Source organism: Panthera pardus, unplaced genomic scaffold, assembly GCF_024362965.1.
Source record: "Panthera pardus isolate Hobbes unplaced genomic scaffold, ASM2436296v1 HiC_scaffold_8, whole genome shotgun sequence".
Lineage (NCBI taxonomy): Eukaryota > Metazoa > Chordata > Mammalia > Carnivora > Felidae > Panthera > Panthera pardus.
This window is the reverse complement of record NW_026527013.1, coordinates 129,682,716-129,704,547: the sequence shown is the minus strand read 5'-3', so window position 1 is coordinate 129,704,547 and position 21,832 is coordinate 129,682,716. Positions and strand designations below refer to the sequence as shown.

The 21,832-nt window shown below is 36.9% G+C and overlaps 1 protein-coding gene across 10 annotated transcripts in view; it reads left to right on the top strand.

Moving 5' to 3' along the window:
- Positions 1 to 21,832, top strand: part of IMMP2L (inner mitochondrial membrane peptidase subunit 2) — an 882,864-nt gene that overhangs the window by 166,269 nt on the left and 694,763 nt on the right. The gene's annotated exons all lie outside the window — the stretch shown is intronic.

Sequence of the window (21,832 nt, the reverse complement as noted above, 5' to 3'; positions counted from 1 at the left end):
TTCCTCAAGTATAAAATGGAGGGGTTTAGAAGTACTTTGTGTGCTGTCATGTACTTTATAAGGTGCTTTGCCATTATTAATAATTAAGTTAGAAATTAATTTTTGCCATTATTAATCAAGTTAGAAAATTCATATTTATTAAATATAATCTGTATGCTTCCTAACATACTTTAACCAGTTAAAAAATATGTGTATAAAATACACTTTCTGAAAATCTGGGGTACAACCCCAACTGCTGGCTGTCTTTGGGGCCTCAGTCCCACTGACTGCTTCATGACTCATTTTCACTGCCTGTGGATCTTCCTTCTAGCCTTGTGACTTAAAATTTCCCATAGCTCCAGGCCAAACAGAACAGTGATTGGCTGAGGAGTCAAAAGATTGCTCCTTGAGTTCTTACAGTCTGGGCAGTAAGATTACTTCAGATTGGTTATGCATGATACAAAATCCTTCTAGGTCTCTTTTTCTTCTACTTTTCTTTATTTGCTTTCTTCCTTCTTCCGAAAAAGTTCTGCTGGTGGAGGACTGCTGGGCCCAGTTGCTGCCCCACGAAGTGCTGTAAGATTTCAGGGGACGAAGAGATGAATTGTGGCTTAGAGCAGGGACCAGCCTGGACAAAGTGCTCTGGTCGAGGATGCACAGGTGAATGTTTCAACCTTCATCTGATTTACTAGGGAAGATACAATTGAGTAAGTAAGGATTTAATAGATACATAAGCAAGGCCTATGAGAGCATAGATGAGACAGTGATACTTTAACTGAATGGTTCAGAGACGGCTTCCTAGATCAAGAAGGTGACATATGAAATAGATATTCATGGACTTGAACATATTGCAAGAAGGAGAGAGGATTTCAGGAGAGTCAGACTAAGGAAAAGAAAAATGAAAAATAATGAGGCAGAAAAACTTTGTGTAAATTTTCGTTTGTCTGTTACTAAGGGCTTTTGAGTAAGGGAGTTTTAAGTTAAGATTTTGATGTTTTAATTACCTACTTTTACCCTTTCTGCTTTCTGCAGTTCTGGACTGAAGAATGGATTTATAAAAAAGCATAGAAGCCATCAGGGAAATAAAGTGCTGCTTCCTAGCTGAAAGAATATTTGGTAACCTTTAATCTCTGGCTTTTCCAGGGAAGGTTGTTGGACAGTGAGGCTTGGGTTTGGAGGCTTACCTGTGTTTCTTGCTCCAATGAGGTACAACCCCCTTACCTCTTCAATTGTAAGTGGAGAGACTCAGGCAGAGATGGGGTGAGGAGCTCCAGGTCTGATTTTTTTTTTTAATCACACAAAATGATTATGACTGTGCTGCTAGGAGTATAGACCCTGCCTAGGCATTCATGCTCACTAGTCCAAAACCAGAAATATTAAGAGTAGAGGTAGAGGGAATTCTGGGTTCTCATCTTTAAGTCACAGTCATTCTACCAGATGGCTTAAACTGTGGCTCAGTGTGATAGCTGGGACTCTTCCCTTGGGAAGGAGCTTTTGAGGGTCTATGTGGAGAGGAGGAAAGCTCTGTCCCACAACTTCCACTCCAGATGTACGCAGGTGGAAATCCTAGAGGGACCTGAGGGTTTCCTGCATTTGATACACATTAGCCTCCATTTTTTCCCTTCTTTCCTCTTTAAGACTAATGATAATCACTTCTTACAGGGTTTTTGTTTTGTTTTGTTTTTAGAGCAAAGTAAATCATGGGCCATGGAGTAGATGGAAGTTGACTTGCTCTTAGTGTGAAGTCTGTGCCTTTGGCTTTAGTGCATTTACTGTACATAGGTATGAATCAGATCCATGGAACCACCTTGGACCCACATTTGTGGTTACCATTAACCAAAGGAGCCCAGTGATTACTTTATAATCTGAGTAGTATTTTAATACTGAGTTTCTTTTTTTAAAATGTTTTGTTTATTTTTGAGAGAGAGACAGGACAGAGTACAAGTGGGGGAGGGGCAGAGAGAGAGAGGGAGACCCAGAATCTGAAGCAGGCTCCAGGCTCTGAGCTGCCAGCATGGAACCCGACGTGGGGCTTGAACCCATGAACCACGAAATCATGACCTGAGCTGAAGTTGGACGTCTAACCGACGGAGTCACCCAGGCGCCCCTTAATACTGAAAGAGTTTTTACCTGCATCTGAATTGATTGCCATCTCTTTAGCCACCTTCACTTCCATCTTTGGGGAAGAGATGTTTTCTCCTAGTCAAAGTTGCCTGTGCACCTGTGTCCTAGGTCTTCTCCTTCCCGAGCTCCTTAGGCTTTTGTTCCATTAATTATTTCATTGCTTCCCTTTTAAACTACCCCTCTGTCCTGATTGCTTTTCCAAGCTTTTGAACATGTTCAAGTCTCCCTCGAGTCAAAACAAGAAGATGAAAGCACCCAGACCCCTCCCTTGATTCTGTGCTCACTACTTTATCATTCCTTTGCTCACAAGTAGGGTTCTAGAAACAGATGTCTTTACCTGGCCTCTCTACTTCCTTGCCTCCCCTGTGTTCTACACCACTCTGCTGGGATCACCTTCATGAAGTTCATCCATCTTTGACTTGTAAATGTTAAATGTTTTTCCAGTGCCTCTTTGAAACTACTCTTCTTACTTGATTCTAATGAATGTTCTCTTTTGGTTTCTGGGACTCTACCCTTCATGGATTTTTCTCCTTCATATTTGCTTCTCTCTGTTAGAGGACTTGCTCTCTTTCTTTTCTCTCCTTTTTAGTGTCCTTAGTGTTCTTACTTGGACTCATGGCCCTTATCATTTCTACAGCCTCCCCGTGAATGCTCGGAACCCCTCCTAGGGATCGTCTGCCAATTATATATAATAACTCCAAACTTTCTAGCTTCAGCTTGGACCTTTTTCCTGACATCCATTGCTTCTCAGATATTCTATTAAATATCCTAGACCATAGAAGAAGATAAATAAAGGAATGTCCAAGAATGAGATGATAGATACATGTGATGATAACAGAACTGTTCCTCTTCTTTTATGTGCTATTTCAGTTTGTGATAACAACCTTGACTCCATTCCCAGCTCAGAATGTTGATAAGCATTTCAGATTTCCGTTTGGCTCACTATAGCACAACCAGCACGGTACATGTACCTACCATATCCTAGGCATGCAATGTGATGTTTAGATGAATGAATGGATACATGGCTTCTTCTCCCTCATCCCTTATATCCAGCCAACCACCAAGTTTTGTTTCTCTACTTTGTTTTCTTCTCTTGAACTTTTCTCTCCTATTCCTCTCCATTCTTACTGTTCTGGACCAGACTGTCATCTTCTCTCGTCTTGGCTATTTCAGTAGCCTAACTTTGGCCTCATCACTGCAAGTGTAATTTCCTTCTCTAGTTCATCATCTGCACCATTACTATTCGATTGAACTTTGTTATGCAAGCCATATATGTAATTTTACATATTCTATTAGCCACATTTTAAAAAGCTAAAAGAGGTGAAAATTGATTTTAATAATACATTTTATTTGATCCAGTATATCCAAAATGTTATTTCAACATGTAGCCCTAATCACATTTCAATGTACTCAACCTATATATACCCTGTTCTCTTTTTCCGGAAGCCTTCTATCTTTCTACTGTACAAACTTTTTCATATGGCATCAACCCGAATGCTGTTTCCTTTATGAATCCTGCCTTGAGTTATCAGGCAAATTTCATATACTTGTGGCTTTCAAGGTTTTTTGCCCATACCAAGTAAGAAGCATATTTTACACTGTGGCCAAGATATGTGTATATGTGTGTGTCTTCCTATATTTTTGTCTACAGCTATACTTAAATCTCTGTGTCTATACCTAAATTTATATCTATGAAAAGCTGGACCAGAAGTTCAAAACAGTGTTTTATTTCATGAGGTACATTATAGTGTTTAATCCATTATGTTAAAAAAAAACTGATTGTAACTGATTATATTGATTCTAAGGCTCACAAAATAAGTCAGAATACCTATTTTGAAAAACACAGGTCTATACTGGCAGCAATCTTACACGTGAGTCTACAGCATTTACCAGATTTTATTATTTTGTGTGTGTGTGTGTGTGTGTGTGTGTGCGCGCGCGTGCACATATATCTCCTACCCAGACTCTATATATCTGTTTTTTAAAAATCCTTACATTGTTTCTTTTTTTGTGACATGTCCAATGCCTGGTGCAATGTGTGTGCTCAATACATATTTACTGACTAACTCAAGTCCAGAAGAGCTGTTCACATGGGTTCAAAGGCATCACTTTAACCATCAGTGTTAATTAGCTACAACAGTTGTGCAGTGTTGTCTCAGCCCTCGCTGACTGAAATACAAGCTCTTGGGTGATAACAAGGTTTTCCTATTCCCATTTCTACTTATATATGAATAAGGATATCAGATAAGGAGCTGAATATTCTCTTCTTCTGGCAACATGGAAAATGGATAGCAGTGAGAACAGCTTGATGGTTTTCACTTAGAATCCACTCAAATACTTGAGAGAAACAGGTCTGTTAGTTTCTATGAAGGGAGCCGAAGTTAAGTTTGTACTCTGAGGTTAGCAAATTGTGCCTGGTATTTAAAAAATTTTCTGATGACATGATACAATCTCAGAGTATATCAGAGATAAGCCAGATGGCTCATTTCTAGACTAGCTTTACTGCTAATTAAAGGGCTAATTTTTCTCTCACAAACTCAAGAGTGTGAATATATTTTTTGTCAAAATACTCAATAGCCGGACAAGCTAAATTGGTTCGGGAAAACCTAATTGGGTATTTTCCATCTTGCAAAACTCTGGTGCTTATATTTAAGAGAGCCTGGGGAATAGCTGTTAGTGAAGGTATTGATTACAAGTCTGCTGCTTTTTAATAGCTGTGTATTAACTCAAGAAGTTGGATTTCAAGAGACTAAAATTTTAAAGAAAAATAAAAATCTAAACAGAACTAGTCCTTTCGCTTCTCCTTAGGTGAACAGTTTTGCTTTTATTATATTCTGAGTGCCGAGTGCCATTTCCAGTCTACGTGGGGAGGCCCACATGACAGGACTGCTCTTACTTTGACCAAAGATCATTATCTGGCTGGAGCATGTTCTAGGAGTCAATAAATATATAATATGCTATTTCAGATTCTTTGAAGATATTAAGTATAGTCTCATTTTGAATGTTTGGAGGTGTTTCTTAATAAATATTTAAAACCTCTATTGGCAGGGCCTTAATATGACAACTAATAAATATACTATCGAATAAGTGTTAACAAGAAGATGTTTTACTCTGAAGTGCCTTCAAATTATTTAGGTGAAATAATAAAGTATCACTTTTTCCTAACAATTAAATTTGTAATGATGTAATTCTTTCCTGTTAATTTATGTTGAGTAGTTTTTGATGGAGCTATTTTTTCCCTCTTCTAGTAATTTGCTTAATATTTTTGTTCAGATAATTCCTAATACTAAATTACCTGTAGAGTTGCCAAATGCAGCATATGTATATATAGTATTTTTCACCTAAACTTTCTGTATGTGTATGAATCTTTTTATGAATATTGGGAAATATTTAACGAAGGTCTTGGCTTAGAAAGTTGCTATTTCATCCAAAAAATCCAAACTTGAACTGACCTGCTACTTTTTTTTACTTTCTCTTAAAACGAGTTCCTGTTTATTTGATGAACAAATAGTTTGCATTTACATACTAAACAGTTTTGTTATTTAGGTTTTGATAATATGTGTCATTTCAATATCTCTGGAATTTTCTGTTTTTGAAACTGGAAGCCTTCAGATACATAGTTATTGTTAATTATTATTCTTTGAGAAAATGACTTGGCATTTCCACTTGCCTTTCAGCAGGGTTACTTTCCACTCTATTCACGTGATAAGGGAACTTTCTTTTTTGGCTCAGTGAAATATCAACAGTGCTTTTCTGAGGTGTAGCGATCTACTGTGAGATTGTTTTAGATGCAGTGTTACAAAATTTTATTTTGCCTTGGAAGCATCATGGCCTATCTTTTAACTGTAAAATGACTTGTATTTAAATGCCTATAACAACTGCAATCCTGGAAAATGGAATAATAATTTGTATACTCTCATTAGATAAGTCCTTTGACTAGAGTATACATTTTCATTTACCTATCAGTTTAAGTGGGAAGCTGACATGGTACATGGTCTTTCTTATCTCCAACATGACTTTTTCTACTGTAAGGTTTATGAGAAGCTTTCAGTGATATTTTATTTTTTAATTCTGGTCTTCTCTTACTGTGTATAGATGCCACATATCTTGTTCTTCAGTTAATAAACAGCTCATATTCTACTGTCTCATTAGCCTTTCAGTAAATGGGATTCAAAATGGTCTCATTAGCCTTTTGATAAATATCATTTTAATTAAATATGCATAAATATGGAAAGATCTACTGTGTAACAATTCAGTAGTAATTACAGTGTATTTTATATTATTTTGCATTATTATGGAATTGTGTACCTATTTCTGTTGCAGAATAATTACACCATTAGGAGTCTATACTAATCTGTTTTTTGTGTTTATAAAGATCACAAGTTTATCATGTAGGTGGCTTGAATTAATTTGATTTCACCTTTATCAGAGTGCTAATGAAATTGATAGTGTTAAGTTCTCCAGTGCCAAGAAGTAAAGGCCTCAGGTTTATATAACTGTGCTGATTCTGAAAATTGATTTGTTGCTTTGTAAATATAGGTGTTTTAATGCAAATGAATATTATAAAAATGCTTTTGCTTCAGTTCTTCAGCTACTCATTAAAATCTTTTTACATTCCAGAAGTATTGGTTAAGAAAGGAGCTTTAAAGACTTTTTTTTATTTATTTAAAAAATGTTTTTAATGTTTATGTATTTTTGAGAGAGAGAGACAGAGTGCGAGCAGGGGACGGGCAGAGAGAGAGGGAGACACAGAATCTGAAGTGGGCTCCAGGCTCTGAGCTGTCAGCATAGAGCCTGACGTGGCACTCGAACCACGAACCATGAGATCATGACCTGAGGTAAAGTCAGACGCTTAACCAACTGAGCCAGCCACACCTCTAAAAAAATTTTTTTTTGAATGTTTACATATTTCTGAGAGAGAGAGAGAGAGAGACAGAGTGTGAGTGGGGGAGGGGAAGAGAGAAAGGGAGGCACAAAATCCAAAGCAGACTCTGGGTTGATAGTAAATCTTATTATCTCAATTATTTTCTCAAAAAAATGATCCTTGAAGGCAGGTATTGTTACTATAATCACCCAAGAGCACTATGATAGTAAATGGCAAATCTAAGATTAAAATTAGGTCTTTCTATCTTTAAAGCTCCTTTCTGGGGCGCCTGGGTGGCTCAGTTGATTGAGCATTTGACTTCAGCTCAGGTCATGATCTTGCAGGTCTTGAGTTTGAGCCCTGCATCGTGCTCTCTGCTGACAGCTGGGAGCCTGGAGCCTGCTTGGATACTGTGTCTCCCTCTCTTTTTGTCCCTCCTCCACTCACACTCTGTCTTTTTCTTTCTCTCAAAAATAAACATTTAAAAAAAATTAAAAAAAATTAAAAAAAAAGAAAATTGAGTTGAATGAGTAGGCCTCAGGAAGCATAGAAATAGAAACAGCTCAGAGTTAAGTGGCAGTAATTTGTGAGTAGTTTCCATGGCAGAAGTGGGGTTTGAAGACTTCCCTGATAGCCCTATTAGAATGACATAAAATGGGGAGGGAGGGTAGGGTTTGGATGGCAGTTCACCATCCAAAGGGTACAGGGTATGAAGAGCATCAGAGATTTCTACTACAGAAGGATGTTTTCCATCTATAGTATAATAGTGTAGAATTCAATGGCATAGTATTAGTCACAAAGTTGTACATTGACCAGTCCAATCAATTTTATAATACTTTCATAACCCCAAAAAGGAACTCCATATCCCTTAGCCATCACCTCCAAGCCATCTCTCCACTCTCAGCCCCTAACAGCCACGAATCTGCCGTCCGTCTCCATAGATTTCTGCATTCTGAACATACAAATAGAATTATACAACATGTGGTTCTTTGTTATTGACTTCCTTCACTTAGCACAATATTTTCAAGGTTCATGATGTTGTAGCATATGTCAGTACTTTATTCCTTTTTATGGCTGAATAATATTCTTCCATTATAGGAATATACCACATTTTATTTATCAACTCATCAGTGAATGGACATTTGGATTGTTACCCCCCTTTTGCCTATTATGAATAATGCCGCTATGAACCTTCCACTACAAATTTTTGTTTGACTACCTGTTTTCAGTTCTCTGGGGTATATAGTTAGGAGTGGAATTGCTGGATCACATAGTAACTCTATGTTTAAACATTTGAAGAACTGCCAAACTGTTTTTCTAAAGTGGCTGCACCATTCTATAATCTCGCCAACAGTGTAGGGAGGTTTCTCTTTTTTCACATCTTTGTTAATGTGTTAAATGTCTTTTTGATTATAGCCATCCTAGTAGTGGGTGTAAAGTGGTATCTCATTGTGATTTTGATTTGCATTTATTTGATGGCTATTGATGTTGAATATTTTCATATGTACTGACTTGGCTATACACACACACACACACACACACACACATATGCATATGTATACACACACATGGCATATGTATACACACATATGTATATACACATATGGCTATACACACACATATATGTAGTTAGGATTTTTTTTTCACTTATAATTTTTTGAACTAAAAACCATGTCAATTTTTTTTCATTTTTTCCTTTCCATTACTTTTTATTCTTTATAATTTTGGGTGAGTGTGTAACACAAAGTTAGTTACTCATAATTTCTCTGTGAGCTGAGTATTATGCCATTAAAAAAGAAAAAAAAGGAGCTTAGAGAAGATAAGTAATTTGCTTAAGATCGCAGAGCTAGTAAGTGGTATAGGATTTGAACCCAGGCCATATTAAACCCAGGGCTTGGTCTCTTAGACATGACACTGTAATAACGTATTAGGTCATATATGTTCTTAGGTTTATTGTATTGTTGTTGCTAGTTTGCTTTACCTGCCTTCACGATCTTAGAGAAATAAAGACGCTTAAATTTCAAAGGGATCTCATAGTTGATCAAGTGTCACTTCTACCTGATGTGGGTGATCGGTCCACAGGTTTGTTAAGGCCTGGTTGTTTAGCCAGGATCGCATGTTGTTTTACACCTACATCAGAATCAACTCAGTTGTTTGTTGGAATTGCATATTGGCAGGCTTCACCTCCGACTTCATAAATAAGCCAGTTGTGTACTGGGCCTAGGAAACAAAATTTTAAGAGTGTGGAGTGAGAACCACTTCTTTGGTGGCAGGAGTGCCACCATCTCACAAGACCGTTAATTTGTTTGATGCTTTTTCATGTTTGCTGGTAGCTTTTATCATTCCATCTGCCTCTCCTCTACAGCAACACTCAATAAGCCTATTCTCTTTGATACTTGGCAAATGTGCCTCTTGTGTGCTGATAGAGAGGACTTTTAGTCTGTAGTTTCCATCCTGGGAGTTCTGCTGAGTTAATCATTCAGTTAAGAATCTCTTGCTCAGCACCTCCCGAGTAGGTGGGAGACAGGACTGCTATGCATGACCTTTGCTGTGAAAGAGGCAAAACCCTGGTAGGAATTTTAAGCATTAACCCAAAATATTCAAGTCTATTTGATCATGGTATCATTCATAAATGTACCCAAAGTGCAAGTTTCATATTTTCTTTTTCCTGAAGACAGAAGTGTAGTCCTAGTGCTAACAGTTTTACCTGATTTCATGTAAGAAGTTTTCTGGACAGTGGGATAGTTACAGCTCATATCAGATGCAGCGTCCAGTGTCTTTGCACCGGTGATAACCCCTACACTTTGTTTTCTCACTTGGGTTACCAAGCTAGGAGACAATACTATTAACGGGTCAGACTCATGTGTTCAGGCTCTATTAGCTTTTGATTTACGACCCAAGCCATTTTACTTATGTCTTTACTAGTCTGACTCTCAGGATTTGACTGTCCTTTGGTTTTAAGTTGATGAGAACTATATGGATTGCTTTCTTGCCTTAATACTGTGAAAAATGCAGGGAGCCTTATGATGCCTTGTACATCAGATGAGTTGTGATTGTTAGATAAAAGGACAGTAATAATGTGGAGATAGCATGGACTTGGAAAAGTGAATTTTGTAGAATTGCTAAGCCTTGTCATTTTTTTCCAGTGTTGGATTTTTTTTCCTCCCCAGAACTAACTTATCACCACATTCTATAGCTTTTTCTCAGGCATTCTCCTATAAAGCCATTCTTTCCTTCCTGTTTTTTTTTTTTTTTTTTTAACTGACATAAGCCTAGTCTAGGACCTTAGCAGCTGCAGAGTGATCAATAGTAGGAAAGGTTAAAAAGGTCAGATGTGAATTTATTACACAAGTATTCTCTTGATTTATGCAAATGCATTGTCAACAGGTTACCAATTTGCATTATTCAATATTTATAGGCACTTATGACACTGTCAAACTCTAGCATGTGAGCAATTTTTAAGGACTGGCTTGTGCTTGGATAGTTCAAAGCAGCTCCCATTAAATAATTTGAAGTGACTAAAAATGAGGGTTTGGTTTTTTTCAGGAACTAAATGGGGTCTTCACTGAAGACTAAAGTGGAAAGGGTCAGAGCGAACCTAGAATCAGAAAGAGTACTTAGCAATTTTTCCTCCATGATTAACAAAGCAGGAACAGGAAAGCATTTTGAAGCTTTGATTTGGTTCAAAACAGTGTTTTCTAAAACATAAGCCATTCTTGTCCTTAATTTAAAAATAGGTTCATTTAAATCACTGATGTATTTCCCTGTGTTCTTCGTTCATTCTTAGGAGTCAGTTGATTTATGAACCACTGTACTCAGCGGAGGAGAAATTAATTTGTAAAATATGTAGAATCAAATCTTGCTTTTTTTTTTTTTTTTTTTGGTGTAAGAATTCATTCTATCCTCATCCCATCCTTGAAGGCATTTTCCTTTAGTTCATAATCTTCACTAACCTATTTGTCTCTTGGAGGGACTTAAAAGCATTAGCAAAAGTAATAACTGAAGTTGTCAAGAAAAATAATGAATTAGAATCTACCCCTGAGCAGTTTTGCAAGTGGCAGAACATGGAGCATCAAGGAACCAGGAAAGGGGATCCTGACTGTATTGCCTCTTTTCTATTTAGCCCTACTTTGCAGCATTGAAAGATAGTTTTCTCTCCTTTACCCAGTGTTTCCCTCAATTTTATGTTTTTACTTCCTGATATTTGCCAAATACATTTACAAACATCTTCTCATCCAGTTTTCAAAACAGTGCCGCCTGGCTGGTGGTATCAGCCTTTATTCCAGCATGCCACACTCCTTGACCTCTATTATAGTAACTTTTCTGACCATCTCTAATATTTTTTCCTTTTCATGGAAAATGTGTTTTTTTCCCCCTTTCCCTGGCATATAGTTGCAGAGAAGTTTAAGAAATACTTATTTAACAATCACGGTGCAAAAGGCATGCGATCACTCTTTTCCTATATGTGGTGGGTCCCCCCACCATCATTTATGTCACTTTTAAGTGTTTTGGGGTAAATCATTTCCTTCTCTGTAATGAGAAAACTAGACAATTTTATTAGGCCCCTTCCCCCAACAAATAACAAGACAGAAGAAATCAACACTTGATTTTCATTTTTATCCTGACTAGTCATTTACTTTATGTGTATAGATTTATGGGTATTTGTGACAGGAAAATGAAACTGGTTACAAATTCTGACTGCTCAGGTTTTTCTATGTTTTGTTTTACTAGTGTAAAACAATAGTGTCTCTTAATATCCATGCCCATACATAGAGTTCATGACCTCTTAGGTAGACTGGGAAGGAAGAGGATGGCTATTAGAGCTTAAATTTCCTTAGATATTTCTCATATACCTCCCCAACCACACACAGAGTTTATTTTATTAACAACTCACATTAATATGGAACATGTGTTATAATTGGTGAGCAAATATTGATACATTATTATCAACTGAAGTCTATAGTTTACATTAGGGTTCATTTTTTTGTGTTGTACAGTTTTATGGATTTTGGTAAGAGCATAGTGTTATGTATCTGCATTATAGTATCATAACTTCCTGCCCTAAAAATTCCCAGTTCTTTACCTATTCATCCCTCACTCCTTCCTACCCCACTCCCCCACCTCGTGAACCCCTGTAACCACCAATCTTTTTATTGCCTTTTGTTGTGCCTTCTCTAGAATGTCACTTTGTTGATTTCATACAGTATATAACCTTTTCAGACTGGCTTCTTTCACTTAGTAATAGGCATTTAAGATTCCTCTATGTCTTTTTATAGCTTGAGAGCTCATTTATGTTTATTACTGAATAATATTCCATTGTATGGATATGCCACAGTTTGTTTATCCACTCCCCTATTGAAGAATATCTGGTTGATCCAAGTTTTTGCAATTAGGAATAAAACTGGTATAAACATTTTTATGCAGGTTTTTGTATGGACATATGTTTTGAACACATTTAGGCAAATATGATTGTTTATACCTTTTAACACTTAGGAAATTAGAATGCTTATGAATATTTTAGAGCCTTAAAATATTCCATATAAAAGATAGAAAACATGCTCATTAAAATGATTATTATGTGTTTGGTTCTGAAAAATACATTGTGAACAATGGAAACCTTATAGAAATAATCAGAAAAGCAGTTAATTTTGAATTTTTAAAATTGAGAATGTATATTTTATATGAAGTGTCATTATGGAAGTAAAAGAAGCCAAAATAGCTCATTTCAGAGCAGTATTCCAGATTGATATTCATAGTTTTTGGTAGCGTTTATGTGTTTTGAATATGTTAATTCTGTATATTGTGAGTCAAGCCCTTCTTCACTCCCAAAAGACTAAAATCTGTAAAGTCTAGGAAAAATAAACAAACAAAAACCAGCATTAAAAAATATATATATATATATTAATGTTTATTTATTTTTGAGACAGAGAGAAGCAGAGCATGAACGGGGGAGGGTCAGAGAGAGGGAGACGTAGAATCGAAGCAGGCTCCAGGCTCTGAGCTGTCAGCACAGAGCCCGACGCGGGGCTCGAACTCACGAACTGTGAGATCTTGACCTGAGCTGAAGTCGGATGCTCAACCGACCGAGCCACCCAGGCTCCCTACAAAAACTAGCATTTAAAAAAAATCTTTTTGATAGTCTTCACAAACAATGTGAAAGTATTCTCAGTGTGTGGAGTATACAGTAATTAACAAAAGAGACAAAAATCTCTGCCCTCAGAGGGCTTACATTTTTTTTTTTTTATAAATTTTTTTTTAACGTTTATTTATTTTTGAGACAGAGAGAGACAGAGTGTGAACAGGGGAGGGGCAGAGAGAGAGGGAGACACAGAATCTGAAACAGCCTCCAGGCTCTGAGCTGTCAGCACAGAGCCTGACGCGGGGCTCGAACTCACAGACCATGAGATCATGACCTGAGCCGAAGTCGGCCGCTTAACTGACTGAGCCACCCAGGCGCCCCATCAGAGGGCTTACATTTTAATGGGAGAAACCAAGAAATAGATTTCATACCAGATATGTATATATCTGTGTATGAGATATTTATAAATGGTCATGGGAAGCATAAAGCAGATAAGAGGGAGGGAGAGTCCCTGGTTACTGTGGGGTTGTCTCGCTGCCCACAGAGCCATGTGGGAATTAGATATGACCTGGCCTTGGAGCTTCCCTGAAAACTGATGAAAAAGGGAAATAAAGGGAATAATAAGATGAACTGTGATGATCCCCAGGACTATAAACGTGGTAAGGTTGTGAGCCCTGCTGAGAGGCAGGGAAGGGCTGTCAGTTTTCACTCCTGTCCCTGGCTGCATAAGCTGGGAGGGGTGGTCCTACCTGGAGCTCCTGCCTTCTCCCTAGAGTTTATGCCGATGGGGTCCCAGGAGTCAGAGGAAGTGATATCTTATTCAAAGTGTGAAAGCCTCAAGGCTCCTTCGTGCAGGTAGAAGCTGGTCAGGAGTAGATGAGGCTTGATTAGTGCTTTGACTGTGTCACCTGTGTCCCACTTGTATATATCACTTCTCTGCTCTCCTTGTCATCTGCTTCATTCTAAGGTGACTCCTGTCATATCACAGATATGCCTTCTGCCCACTCATCCACATAAAGAAGGAGAGAAAGAGATGGCTGTCCTTTTTTTTATGTGTCTCCAGTCTCTTACAGAAGTATTCACCCTAAAACAAGTTTATCCCAAAGTTTTCTATGCCGTGTTTTGTTTTGTAGTTGCCTGCAACTTTTACACGTGAGGCCAGAGCAGAACCGTCAGGCTAGGAGTTGTGCTGTGCTCCTGCTCCTCCCTGGCAAGATTGGGAGGCTGAAGCTTTGGAAAGTAGTTGCCAGGGTGATTGCTTTCTCATCCAGAATAGTGGTCATTTGTTAATGTAGTCTGAGTTTCACAGCATGGAGATGATGCCTTATGGTTGACTAGCTGTAGTCTAAGACATGCCCCTTTGCAGTGCATATTTGATGCCGACTGGCTCAACTTTCAAAGTAGATATATTTCACAGTGTGTTTTGTTTGGATGGATGTTTGTTTTGCTTAGCTTTAAAGAGTAGTTTCTCAAGCTGAGCTTGTTTATTCTAAAATACATATACACATACCCGCCTCTCCACAACATTTTGAATTTTAAATTTCTAGTATATGCCATATATACTTGCCTCCTGTGTCTTGAAAGAAATGACCTAACTTCGTGGCACGACTTGTGAATTAAGTTTCTATATATACAGCCTCTCTGGTGAGACAGTATCTTTATTGCTGAACAGCCCATGGAAGGTGCCTAACAGTTACGGTGTGTCTTAGAAACCATGTGTCACCTATTATGCCATAGTCCTTTTTCAAAGGGTACCTTATGCGTATACTGTCAGGTGTTTTTTTTTTTTAACTTTATAAATCATGTCACCCCATTATCTTTGCCATTAACTGTAGAAAGGCAAGCAAAGATACATAGTCATGGAAGGACTGGACATGAGAAGTCTGTTCCACAGAGTTGCTGCATTACAGGAGACTGATCAGAACCCTCGTTAAGACCTTCACTCCTAAGGAGAGGGATGCAGTGCACAAAATGAGGCAGAAGTGTGCAGTATTTCTGAGAGAAGGCAGGGCAGTAGAATCCAGGAGGCTGTGGCAGCCACGAAGAAGGCATTACCACAAGAGAATGGGAAAGGGCCCACAGAGAAAGAAGTAGCTGGGTAAAGGACAGAGCACATGGAGAGGAGGAGTCCAAACATGGAAGACTGAGTGCCTCCTCCAGTCACCGTGATTCTGAGAACAGGGAGAGTCTGTTCTTCCTCACCTCATCTTGTATCCTTTCACACCCTGAGTTCCCTGACAGACTCAGAGTGAGGTTTCTTTTCTTCAGCTGCCCGAAATTGCTGATGTCTCACAATTGCTTTTTGAATAATAAATCAGTTTTTGAAAAGTGATAATAGATGACTCTCAAATAAAGACCTTGTATAATAAAATAGATGGTCTAGAACAAGGCTGAAAAATACCAAGTAGGGAAGTGGAATCTCTGAAAAAGAAATGAGATCATAGGTTTTTATGTTTATTTTTTTCTTACCATGTGGCAATTTTACATACATGGTAAGAGCTCAAGAAACTAGCTAATAGCTTAAGTGAGGAAGAAAAGAGGTCTCTATACTAACCTGGCTTAAGAGAGCTCACTAACCTACTGCCTTTTATATCAGGTTGTTAAGAGGCACTGATTCTGTGTAGATTTAGAGAAACCTATCTTGATGGTGGCGATGCCAACTATATTCACCTCCATCTATGAATTTCCCTTTGTATGTTAATATCCATTATTATTTCAAATTTCCCAGTGTTAAATATCTTAAATATGTATATGTAAACCTCACAGGGAAATGATTTATGAACAAGAAGACAGCAAAGAATTTGAAAAGTGTCTCAAAAGGTATTTTCTGTATAATTTCCATAAAATTTTATCCTATTTTGTTCACTGATACATACCAGATGCCTGGAAGAGTGCCTGACACATAGTAGGTACTCTGTAAATATTTGCTTAATGGAGACCTCCAAAAGAGATAGGAATTTTCCATAATTTTATGTAAAATACAGATTCATGTTAGAATTAGAAGGGAAACTGAAGATCTTAAAGCATGACTCCATGACTTCCTTCACAGATGAGGAATTTTGAGGTCTAGAGTGAAGTGAACTGCCCAAGATCAGAACTAGTGAGTGCCAGAATGGGGGTTACATTGTAGATTTCCAGAAAATCTGCTCAGTTTCACATGGCCAGAAATGGAAAGAGATGAGGATTAAACTCTGATATGATAGACTCTGAAGTTTATTATCTAGATAAGAGATTTAGTATTCGTATTTTTAACTTTTTTAAATAAAGGTTTAATATATCACTTTTTTTCTGTATTTTTTTCTCTGCCCCAAAAGAGAATTAATTGCTTCCTTGACAGGTTGCAGTAGATACCATCTCTCTTCTAGCATTTACCATATTATATTTAGTCAGTTTTCATGGCCGTCTGTGCCTTAAGGCCAGGGACCAATTCTTATTAGCTACCCTGGAATTCAGTGTAGTGACCTACATGATAGATGGAGTGCCTTGTGCTTTGAATTGTGTTGAGAGTTAGGAACAAATAGTAAACTCAAGCTTGGGTTTAGGGAAGTAACATTTCATGTCAGGAACAAAATCTCATAGGTTTTCAAATACAGTTAATGCTTGATGCTAATATTAAATAATCTTTATTTTGTACACTTAATGATCGTCGGTCTTCTTGGTTTGAGTGGCTTTTTGGGGATGGCTCTGCTTTTTAAATTTTAAAGATTCATAACGGTACTCTTTATGGATGTCTCGGTTTTGGTACCAAAACTGTTAACTGTATGATATGCTTTACCCCCTGGTATTTTAGATCCTCAGCAATCCATGGTTAATGCCAGTTCTAAAAATTTTGGCTGACTTTGACGCAGTAATTTTAGATCTTTGAGAAAAATTAAACCCCTGGTATTGTTAAGGATATATTCCTTGTAAGTGCACCAAACAGTTTTTATATACAGCTAGCAAAACATGTCTATCAAACCGTCAATAAATTTTAAAAGGAATTATTTATTCTCTTGAACTTGAGGCTTTTGTGTAAGGATAGTATTATACATTGGAAAACAAGAAGGAAAGCACATTTCAGGAGAATATTGTGATATTAGAAAAGATAAAAATATATAGAAGATGCATTGCTTTGCCTGTGGATCTTATAGTGGTATTTACTGAGCAGTGGTATTTCAAACCTGTGTATTTCTTGCAGCTAAATCTTCTGAGGCATGGGATGTTATTCCCTTAGGGAAACAGCCTGAAACTATTTGATTTCTGTTTGTTACATTAGAAACTACTGTGATATTTTATTTGTATGAGAAATAATATTACTTAAAAAGAGTGGGAAATACTAAATTCAGCATCATCCATGTGCTAATCTTCTTTCAAGAAGATCTGTGCTATTGGTATTATTATTAAGAATGTGATCTTTTCTACAAAGCATAATATTTTGTGAATGCAAGAACACTTGCATTTCAAACCATCTTAATGCATAGATGAGAAAAAAATACCAAACACAAGAGTGAATTCAACTTTAGATGTTAAAGCCACTTGATGGAAAGCTTATACAAGATTCTAGGTCCTCAAATTCTTTGGCCAACATATCTTCCAATATATCAAACCAATGGATAAGAACTAAAGTCATTCAAAGAAATGCTAAACAAAATTAAGTAATTTTATCCCCTTATGACTTTATATTTTATTTTATATCTCTATCACCTTTGTTAATGTCATTGTCAGCACAGGAAACAGATTCTGACTTAAAAGCCAAAAAGTCTCTGGAGTGGGAGAAACTCTTCAGATTGAAGGGAGTCTGTATAGTTAGTCTTGGAACAGAGGGGAGATGGGGAGATCTATCTGAAGGCCTTGGTAGTGGGAGTACTCAACAAAAATACCCAGGTTCGGTTGCTGACATGAATCAACTGTGACCACAACCTTAGTATGTGCATGGATTCTGCTTAATATACCAAAGTCCCATGAGATTGTGTCTGATTGGCTAACCTTGAGTTACATGCCCACCAACCTGTACCAGCGAGTGAGCAGAAATTCTCTGGAAGAGCCTCCAAGGATCACCTTAAGTTCCATAGTTGGAGAGCATATATTTGGACGTTTGCTTCCACAAGGACTACATGGTAAAGTAGAAGATTCCCCAAAAGGGAGTTGAAATGATGTCAGGAAGGGCGATGGATGCTGGGCAGCAACAACATGGCTTACAGCCACTGTTTATCAGTGGTTATACCATGCTGGAAAGCTCTTTTTTTATATCCAGCAAAATCAGCCTTTTCTGAGTAACATACTAAATATTTTTAAAATGTGGTTTATCTAGTGTATATAGATTGAAAATATTTTAAATGTTTTTCTAATCATTGCTTTGTCTCTGGTAGCATTTCAGTTACTCAACAACACTCTTTTTTACTCCACAAGTGGTCAGAGAAGAAAAGGGGAAATACAAATCTAAGATAGTGTCAGTTTCTAAATTTTAAATACAGCGTTTTCTGCCCACACTGAATAGAAATAACAGCTAGAATTTGTTTTTTACTTACCGGCTCAAAGGACTGGATTTAAAGTACTGTGTGGGCATTTTACCTATGTTTTCAATGCAAGAATGATTTGAGGTCACAATCTTAAATTCAGGAAGGTAATAAAGACACAGTGGAGCATGGTGTTTCCCAGTATGAGATCTGGAGTGAGACTCTCTGCATTCACATTCTAAGTCTGACCCTTACTAGCTGCATGACCTTGGGCAAATTACCTAACCTTTCTGTGCCTGGTTTTTCTCCACCTGAAAAGAAGGAAAATAGCATGATTTGTCACTAAGAGTGATTTGTGAAGAGTAAAAGACATATATCAAATGCTTATTAGCATGGTTCCTGGTACTTAGCAGTATGTTAACTATAATAACTATTTGTATTAACCTTTTTAATTGTATTATGTGTTAACGTTTAAAGACAACAAAAACCTTCTTTTGAGGGGGAAAAAATACTATTGAATTGAGGAAGAAAAAAGAAAACTAAAGAACTGGGCCTGAAACCATTATTGCACTTTGAACCTGGTGTAATAAAAACAAATTGATGATTATTACGTTAGAAATACTAATTAGTCAATGTCCTGTTGTGCTTGCATTGTGAGGACTTTTCATATTCTTAAAGTAGTTTGGAAAGGAATTATTAAACAATTCACAGAGCATTATTTTTCTTTTATTCCTTTATTCTCCTTTATAATATGCTATTTTACACAAATAAGAATATCTGTCACATATTTGTAGTTAAGAAGAGCAAATCATGCCCCTGTCACCAGGACCGTGGACACCTCACGCCCATCCGTGCACTTGCCTGTCTGATCCCTCCACCTCCGTCTCATGTGCTGAATTTTGTGTTTACCATTCCTCTGCTTTTTTTCTTACACCTTTTATTTGGAAATAATTTTAAAGTTGTAAGGATAGTACAAAGGACACCCATACATTTATACATATGTTTATACTTTTGTATACACTTACACATAAGCATACACACACACAGAATATATATTCATTCTTTTGAGAATAATTTACTATCATTGCTGTCTTTTACCATTAAATATTTCAGTGCAATTTCATAAAAATAAGGTATTCTCTTATATAACCACAGTATAGTTTTTAACTTTAGTTAAATCTAGCATGGATGTAACCTATTATCTAATGTAATATCCATATTCAAATTTTGTCAGTGCCGTCAGTAATGTACTTTAGAAGTGTTTATTTTTTCTCCCCAGCACAGGATCCAGAGTAGGACTAAGTATTGCATTGGGTCATTCTGTCTCCCTGGTCTCTTTATTCTGTAATAATCCTTGGACCTGTCTGTCTTTTGTAACATCGGTATGTTTGAAGAAGACCGAATTCTCTTTCTTTCTTTTTTTTTTTTTTTTTTTTTTTGCCATTTGCCATTTGCCATTTGAGGCAAATCTGATATTTCCTCATGATTTGCATTCAGATTATCCATTCCTGGACAGAATATTGTATCAGTGATGTTTCCTTTCCAGATAGCATGTCCAGAAGCACTCACTGTCCACCTGGTCAAGGTGTTGTCCAATTTCTCCATTTTATAGTTACTAATTTTCCCATTGTTACTAGTGAGTGATCTGAGATGTTTTGAAAACAGGTACATATTCTGCTCTTAAGGGAAATTTCTCCTCCCGGTTTAGCATCTGTTGATAATTCTTGCCTGATCTATTTTTCACTGAAATGGTTGCAGAATAGTGATATTTTGATGCTGGCGGCTTCTCCACCTTTTACTGGTCAGCTCAGTTCTACTCTCTGAACCTTCCCTTTGCTCACCATTTCTTACTATATTTATTATTTTCTTATTCCTCCAGGCCCCAGTGGTTTACAATTCTGAGTCCTTGTGGCATTTCTTATCATTTCTGTACTTTCTGGCATAATGAGGTGCTCCAGGGTCACTGTGTACCTTCTCTGCTTCGCCCTGGAATAAACCTTTTTCTTCTTTTTTTTTTTTTTTTTTTCCTCAAAGAAGTCCTGGTTCTTTATAGTGAGGAATGGCATTAAACACCAAGATCTAGGTGCTAGATTTACTGGCTCTGTAAGTTGATTAAATTGTGGTTTTGAACCAGTTGGTGATTGTTTCTTCTTTTCACCCTCAAGCAAACTGGTTATTTATTGGGTTTCTCTGACTTAAGTTAAGATGCATCCTTCATAACCTGTGATGTTTTAATACTTTGCCTTATTTATAGTCATTTATGTATTTGTGAATGTATTCCTCATGCGTGTCAGGATTGGTTGCCATGTTGTAGGACATCCAGTAACTGCTCTCGTGTGGTAGGAGATGAGCAGCTGTGTGAGATTAGTAATGATATCTGTCACAGGCAGGTGAAATAAAGCATTATGATGTGAGATTGTTGAGAAGGATAAGCTTGAAAATATTTTCAATAAATGAAATATTCATGACAGCAGATTGTGTTTCAGCAGTTGACCAATTTCAAAAAAAATCATTTATTTTTCTACATCTTTTTTGAAGCACAGGAAATGAAATACAGAATCGTGAAAAGTCCACTCCAGGATATTAATATTATACTGAATTAAAATTTTAAAGTTCAGCAGCAAAAAGGTTATGACCTTATCATTTAAAGTCTATCTTATTTCTTACGGCATTCTCTGTTAGCTTAAAGTTCTAATCTAGAATTTTTGCATATTGGATATGATTTTAATAACAATTAATTTATATATAATGTTTATGGTGATATGAAATTTTTCACATGCGTCCCTAATTTGATACTACCTACCTACCTAATATGATCTAATAATTACTATTTAATTAATATAAAGAAACTGTGACTGAGACAGAATATGTAATTTCATCCAAGTCACATAGCCATGCTCTATATGTGTATTTATAACCCTGTGTAATTGCCAGAAGAACTGGGGTAGAAGTTTTTGTTTTAAACCCACAAAACAACAACAGCAAAATAAAATCAAAACATAAAAATGATCAGATAACATGAAAACACCAAAAGCATAACAGCAGGGATGAAGCAAATACGCTAATTACAATAGCTAGTATAGTTCTTGTGATTAAGAATTTAATTGTATTTTATTCAATGTGACTCAATATTCATTACCTGCTTTATGCCATTTATTTTATCAGTCCATGGAGGTTACTGTTTACTTGGGGAGACAGACATTTAGGGAAATGATTTGGATATAAAATAAGTGTTGTGGGAGTACAAAGAAAATAAACTTTCCCGTGTGTGTGTGTGTGTGTGTGTGTGTGTGTGTGTGTGTGTGTGTGTGTACCGGTGGTGGCATCCAGGAAAGCTTCACGGAAAAGAAG